Genomic DNA, 6,680 nt, shown 5'->3' with positions numbered 1-6,680 from the left:
CTGGTTTGCTGGGGACTTTCCTGGTGAATGCCTGTTGTTCCAGCAAAGTTACTATTAGGTCCCCTTTCACTCTCACAAGTGTCATAGTTCGGATGATAAATTATGTGGTGACCTACTATGTGGTCACAAGGCTTTGAAAGTACAAAAGTAGGTCCAAGAGACCAAGTAAGGAAGGGAAAGCAAAGTTGTTTTGTACAATAAAGTGAAGAGAATGCACTTGGGGTCGAGGAGGAGGAGACTGAAAGAATTGTGAGTTAGGGAGATAAAGAGAACATTTTGGGGGAAGGGGGCTGAAATCACATAAAAGACTTCCAGTGCTACACACCTCAGTAAAGTTTGCTGAACACACCAATGCCCATGCGGGTATTTTGGGGAAGGGGAAATCATGCAAAGGGGACTGAAATCCACATCTTGGTCAGCATAGAGCACACATAAGGGGGAAGTGGTAAGAGGTGCAATATGAATGAGTTGGACAATTCAGGGGGAGGCTGAACTCAGAGCCGCAAGTGATTGGAAAGTGAACAAAAGCCTTCTGGAAATTCTCAGATACTTCAGGAAGGGCACCAGAGTTTCCAAATAACCTACAATTGGGAGATTGAGCCAATTGCGTTTAAATCTCAATGGAGAGGTTCACCTCAGCATAAATCTGGGTTGTAAATGTAAACAGGTTTCTTTATTGCAAGACATCTCTGAGACTTCAATATGTACTTGTGAATAGCCATGTACGAGTATTTATTATTCTTTAAACTCCCTTTTGCTTCCCCATGGAGCATCTCACATGAAAGGAAGTATTCCTGGTACCACCCTATGGGAAGAGCTTGTTTAAAGGGGCACCTGCCCCAACGGCACTGTCACAGGGGAACCCCAATGACCAGGCTAACTTTGCTTCTTCCCGGGGGGGTGCAGAGTAGCCATTAGACTTTCTTGTGGACAAATGGGGTGGCCGTGCCCAGCCTAAAGCCAGGACACCCCCTCTTCCAGCCTTGATTTTTGCCCAACTGCCTGGAATTATGAGGGAATCAGCAAGAGACATCTCTCTGGGGCAGCAGCTCTCAGCTGGGGGCAATCTTACTCTGCCTCCCATTTGAAAATATCTGGAGACACCTTTGATTGGTGGGGCGTGTGTGTGCTCTACTGGCATCTAGTGGGTAGAGTCTGGGGATGCTGTTAAACATCCTACAATGCACCGGACAGCCCCCCACAAAATAGAATTACCCTGCATAAAATGTCAACAGTGCTGAAGTTGAGAAACCCTGCTCTGGGGTCTTCCTGGAGCTCAGGCGTGAGCCTCCCCTGGTGCTGGCTCCTAGAACTATCTAGAAGATGTTGCCCAGGCTCCCTATGCCCCATGCTTGGGACCTACGGTGATTCCAACAATAGTAAAATGAGCCCTAAATAATGATTAGGAAATCTCGGTCACTAGAAGGATGGATGACCAACCACCCTGATATGCCCACAACTGTCCCAGTTTTAGCCTTAAGAGTTCTAGGTTCCAGGAAAGCCCTCTGGTCTGGGCTATTAGCTTCTAGGACTCTCCTGAATTAGCCTTTGTGATTTTGGAGCAAGCAGTTGCCCTTCTCAGTTAGGATGGGAGAATTCCGGACTTTTTCAGCTAAAGCCCAGAGGGAGGTGAGTTGTATGCTCCAAGGAGGCCCAGGTCTTGAGCACTAAGCAAAATTCCTCCAGATCTTCTTCACAAGAAGTTGTCCACACCCTCAGCCGGGTGGGGTTATCTGTCTTCCTCTCCTTGCCAGCCACTGCACCCATGCTTCCTGCTTGCATCACTCTCACAGGAACTGCTCGGTGCATTTTGCTGAAGGAGTGAATGGGTGTGCTCTTCTAGAAGATTCTTGGGAAATTCTGCTAAGCGGGCTGAGGAGCTTCTCAATATTTGGTCATCTTGGCAGTTGTTACTTCTCCCAGGGAAACCGTAATTCTGCAAGTCTCCAAATCTCCCCAAAGAAAATGTATGTTCTAACAAAAGCAGGGATTTGGAACATGAAACACTTTGCAAAGTCCTGAGAGAAATCTCTGTGTGACTGGAAATGCAACTCACTTGCTCTCTTAATGTCTCTTTTGGAGGATAGAAAAAGCCAGCTTCTTAACGCCCAGCAGGAAGGAGTATTTTCTTACTGATATTATTTAGAGTTACTGGCTCATGGTGATAATAAAAAGCAAGCTGCCTTTAATTTATTATTATTATTATTATTGTTATTATTTTAAATCCTTTACAGACAATGCACCCCTTTCACGCCTGCTTCCAGGATGGACAGCTTCCACCGCCACTTGTCCCACCCTCTTGGCTCACCACTCTCCTGTCAGCTGTCAGTCTTAGCCCTTGACTTACCATGTAAATCCTTTGTCAAGTTAACGAATTTCCCTAAATTGGGGTTTTTCTTGTCTATAAAATGAAAATAATAGTAACTACCTCACAGATAGGTATTAGCTAATGATGTTATATGAAAATATTCTGCAAATTATAAGATGCTATAGAAAACGTAAAGAACCATCAACTGATCACATTACAGTTGATAATGTTGTAAAGAGTTACTTCTCATTGATTAGTTGAATGGACTAGATCAGCAGGACTATTCTGCCATAATTAGAAGGGAGTGGCCATTATCAGTTAACACATTTTTTTTCAGAACCTGTTTCATTTGGCAATAGCTCCTCAGAAACAGGAATTCAACAAATATATCAATCTCTGGCCCCTAATTTTTCACTTCCTTGGGAGTCAGTGATCCAGGTGGGGAGTCAAAACACACAAAACAGTGGAAGAAGATTTGTGTGCAAACTAGGCTAGCCCAGATGGAGGAAAGGACACACACAGTGTGCAGAGGGCTGAACTTACAAAAGTGATGTGTGTAGAGGGATGGTCCTTGTTCCCAAAGGATTCTTGTTTTCATAGGAAGATGTATTTTAGGCTTTGTAAAAATTGTTTACTCCCTTAACATACTCTGAAAATATTTTTCTGGACATAGATGTTAAAAAGTTGATTTACTAAATTAACCGAGGTCCTCTGGATGCATCCAGCTGGGGCAATCTTGACTACACAAGGAAACAACAATGATGATGATAATGGTATATACTGAACCATCTTTATAATGTGTAAACCCTTATATAGTCTCTACAGACATACTGTGAGTGCCTCACACGTATTAATTCACATAATCTTCACAACAGCACTTGAGAAAGTGATTATTACTGTCATCTCCAGGAAGTTGAATCACAGAGAAGTTAGGTAACAGCAAGATGGCAGAGCCAGTCCAGCTTTAGGGTCCGAGTCCTACCCCTCTACTGGCCCCCTGTGTTCTCACACTCAATGCATCAGGAACAGAAAGCATCCTGCGGCTCCTCCATTACTCCCCATCTCACCCCGCTCACCCACTTTCCCAAGCTAAAAACGATTTAGTCACTTTGGAATTCTCTTCCTTCCACCTTCACTCCAAGTAGTTCAATCACTAAATCCCCACTTCTACCTCCGACATATTTAAAAAATCTGTTTAATTGCCTCTGTCTTTTTCTTCTCCAATCTACTCTCCACACTAGACCCAGAGCGTTCTTCAGAAAACCAACTCTGTTCTGGCCTCTCTTTTATCCATCAGTGCATCATCAATGGGCCCCTGTTTGTCCACTGGCTAAATTCAAACTTCTTAAAAGGCTATCTGTGATCTCTCCCATGCCCACTCTGCAGCCTCATCCCTCCCCGCCACGCGCTTCTCCTCTCCTTTTATCTTGGCTGGTTCTCAGTGGTTCAGATGTGCCGGGCTCTTTCCACACTGAGCCTTCTGAGGACTTCTCTGACCAAAGGCTGTGATGAGCCCCTCTGCTGTATGTTTCCTGCCTACCTTTAACTTTCTCTAATATAGCATTTATCATACCTTTATGTAATTTATCTGAAATCCATGATCCCAATTGTACGAGGATAGGGACCATGTCTATCTCTTCACCTCCGTATCCCAAGTGCTTAGCCAGGTGCATCATAGACCACCAAGAAATACCAGTGAAATGACTGAATGAATAGCAGAACCATTTGGAGGGAATAACACAGTGGCCATAGTGGCAAAGCCCTCAATATTTTATGTAATTCTTTTTAAATGTCAGCTGTATTGAGATAGAAGTCACATACCGTACAAGTCACTCAGTCAATGTATACAATCCAATAGTTTTTAGTTTATTCACAAAATTGTGCCACCATCACCACAATCGATTTCAGAACATTTTCATCACCGCAGAAGAAACCCTGCGCCCATTAGCAGTCACTCTCCATTTCCCCTCTGTTATTTTTTAAAGATAATAAACCTAACATTTGTAGAGTGTTTATTTTTATTTTTTCCCCTCTTTCTTCCACCTCCCCCCCCCCACTCCGGTTCAAGCCGTTGTTTCTCAGCCTAGTTGTATAGGACACAGCTCCCTGGGCCATGCTGGTATTGTGAGCCTTGCGCTCCTCCCGGCTGAGGCAGTCGACGGTTGGCCATTTACAGCAGCTCTCACCGGCTGCCGGCCACTCATGATGGCTGCCAGCCACTCACGCTGGCCACCGGCCAGCCCACGACAGTTCACTGCAGCCCAGCTCCAGGGAGAGTCGTTGCTCACGATCTTAGCTGTAGAGGACGCAGCTTACTGGCCCATGCGGGAATCCAATCGGTGACCCCAGCATTAGGAGCACGGCTCTCCAACCACCTGAGCCACCGGGCCGGCCCTGTAGAGTGTTTTATAGTTAACAGAGTACTTCCTGTGGGCTCTTGATTCTTGAACAATTCTGTGAGGGGGGCATTTTAATGTACTTGTCACTGAGAATAAACTTCAGTTTATGGAGTGAGACCTTTAATCAATAAAAAGTTTAATCTGAAAGGAAGGGGGGTGGGTGGTGGCCGGGGGCAAGAATCTCCTGTCTACAGATGCTGACTCTGGAAAGGCATGGGGCTGAGTGCGTCATATGTGTTCTCATATGAACTTAGGGTGTCACACTGTACCTTAAGTCGTGACATGATGAGTGTCTACAAAACTCATAATTAATATAGAAAGTCAATTAGGGGATACAGAAGATAGAAAAATATTGCATAAAGCAAATAGCTTTTGAAATGATAATAAAAGATCTGAATTTGAATCTTGATTCTGCTCCTTACTATAACTGTGAATTTGGGCAAGTTTATCTTCCCAGTTTTCAATTTCTTCCTCTTAAAACAGTATCCACAGAATTTTTTGTGCAAGTTTGTTATGAGGATTAAATGAGTTAATGTATATGAAGCAATTAGTACAGTTGTTGGTACTCAATAAATAGTAAAACATTTTAGTACTAATAGAAAACAGATTTGAAAAAATTAAAACACCCATGGAAATAATGGTATATAATTACTGAAAATGCTAATTTATTGCTATCCAGATTGTGGTGAAATGGACAAGCTCAAACACTGCTAATGGAATACATGTTCTAAAGGCAGAATGTCAATGTAATGCAAAAGCCATAAAAACAATTTCCTTTGCCTTTGATGTCTAGTCCTGGAATTTAATCCTAAGGAAATAGTCTAAAATAAGTGGGGGGAAAAAGTCAGTGTGCACAAAATCATTTATTTTGCTGTCTCCAATAGTAAAACACTGGAAACAACTGAATGATGATTCAGGGATGGTTTGGAATTTAGGGTTGTATCAGCAAGGTGGATATTAGGCAATTAAAGTACCATGAGACCCGTTTGGGCACAGAGTGACCCACATGTGCCCTGAGGTGGGAGGGATCCTGGAAAAAGAGAGAAAAGCTAGCAAAGTGTCTGAGATACAGCTAAAAGGGTAGGCGGCTGCCAGATAGTGGGAGCCTCATAGATTTGGTCAGGATCTTGGATTTCATCCTAAGTGCAATGAGAAGCCACTGGGGAGTTTTAAGCACAGAGTGACATAACGAGAATTGTGGGTTTTAAAAGCTCATTCACTATAATGTGGAAAATAATTTGGAAATCTATTTAAAAAATGACGCCAAGTATGCAGGGAAAGCATTATGCAAAAATGTATTAGGGTGATTGGATAGCGAGTAGGATTTTTTCCCCTTTTCAGAAATTCCTGAATCTTACCGTCACGCTGTTTTCATCCCTTAAAAACGGAGAGAGAGAATTGATTATCGTGAAGAGAGCAGCTGTGTTCTCTGGGTGACATCGTGCAAGGGGGAAAGGGCTCGGAAGGGATGTGGTCTTAGAAACGTGTGGGGGTGGGATGTGAAAGTGTGTTATCCACCTCCAGCAGCCACTCCTCCACCAGATGATAAACTATCAAAAATAACTTCCTGTTGATGTTACAGATATTATAACTTCATTTATCACTGTTTTGATCTCCTCTTGAATCTTGTCTTTGGGGCTGGAGTCTGTCAGTTCAAAGCAGACAGAGGAGGGCTACGTCACACAGGCCTTGGCAGATGAGCCCTGGGAAGGGGAACTCTGGAGGAGCACCAGTGTAAATCGATTCCTGGAAGCCCGTGACAGGAGCAGGCTAAGGGCCTTTGTGAGCAAATCATCATACCTTCGGCAAATGCATGTAGTTAGGCAGTGTGTGAGATGCAGGCATACCCCACGCATGTATAACAGAGCGCTTTAATTCATCCACTCATTTGTCCACGCCACAAACATTTGTTTTGCACCTCCTAGGTACAGGCAGAGTTCTGGCACCTGGGGATACAGAAAAGAAGACATAGA

The sequence above is a fragment of the Rhinolophus sinicus genome, chromosome 11 (assembly GCF_057876585.1).
Source record: "Rhinolophus sinicus isolate RSI-liver-muscle chromosome 11, RSI-T2T, whole genome shotgun sequence".
NCBI classification, from domain to species: Eukaryota; Metazoa; Chordata; class Mammalia; order Chiroptera; family Rhinolophidae; genus Rhinolophus; species Rhinolophus sinicus.
The sequence above is the reverse complement of the archived record's forward strand: the minus strand, read 5'-3'. Positions refer to the sequence as shown.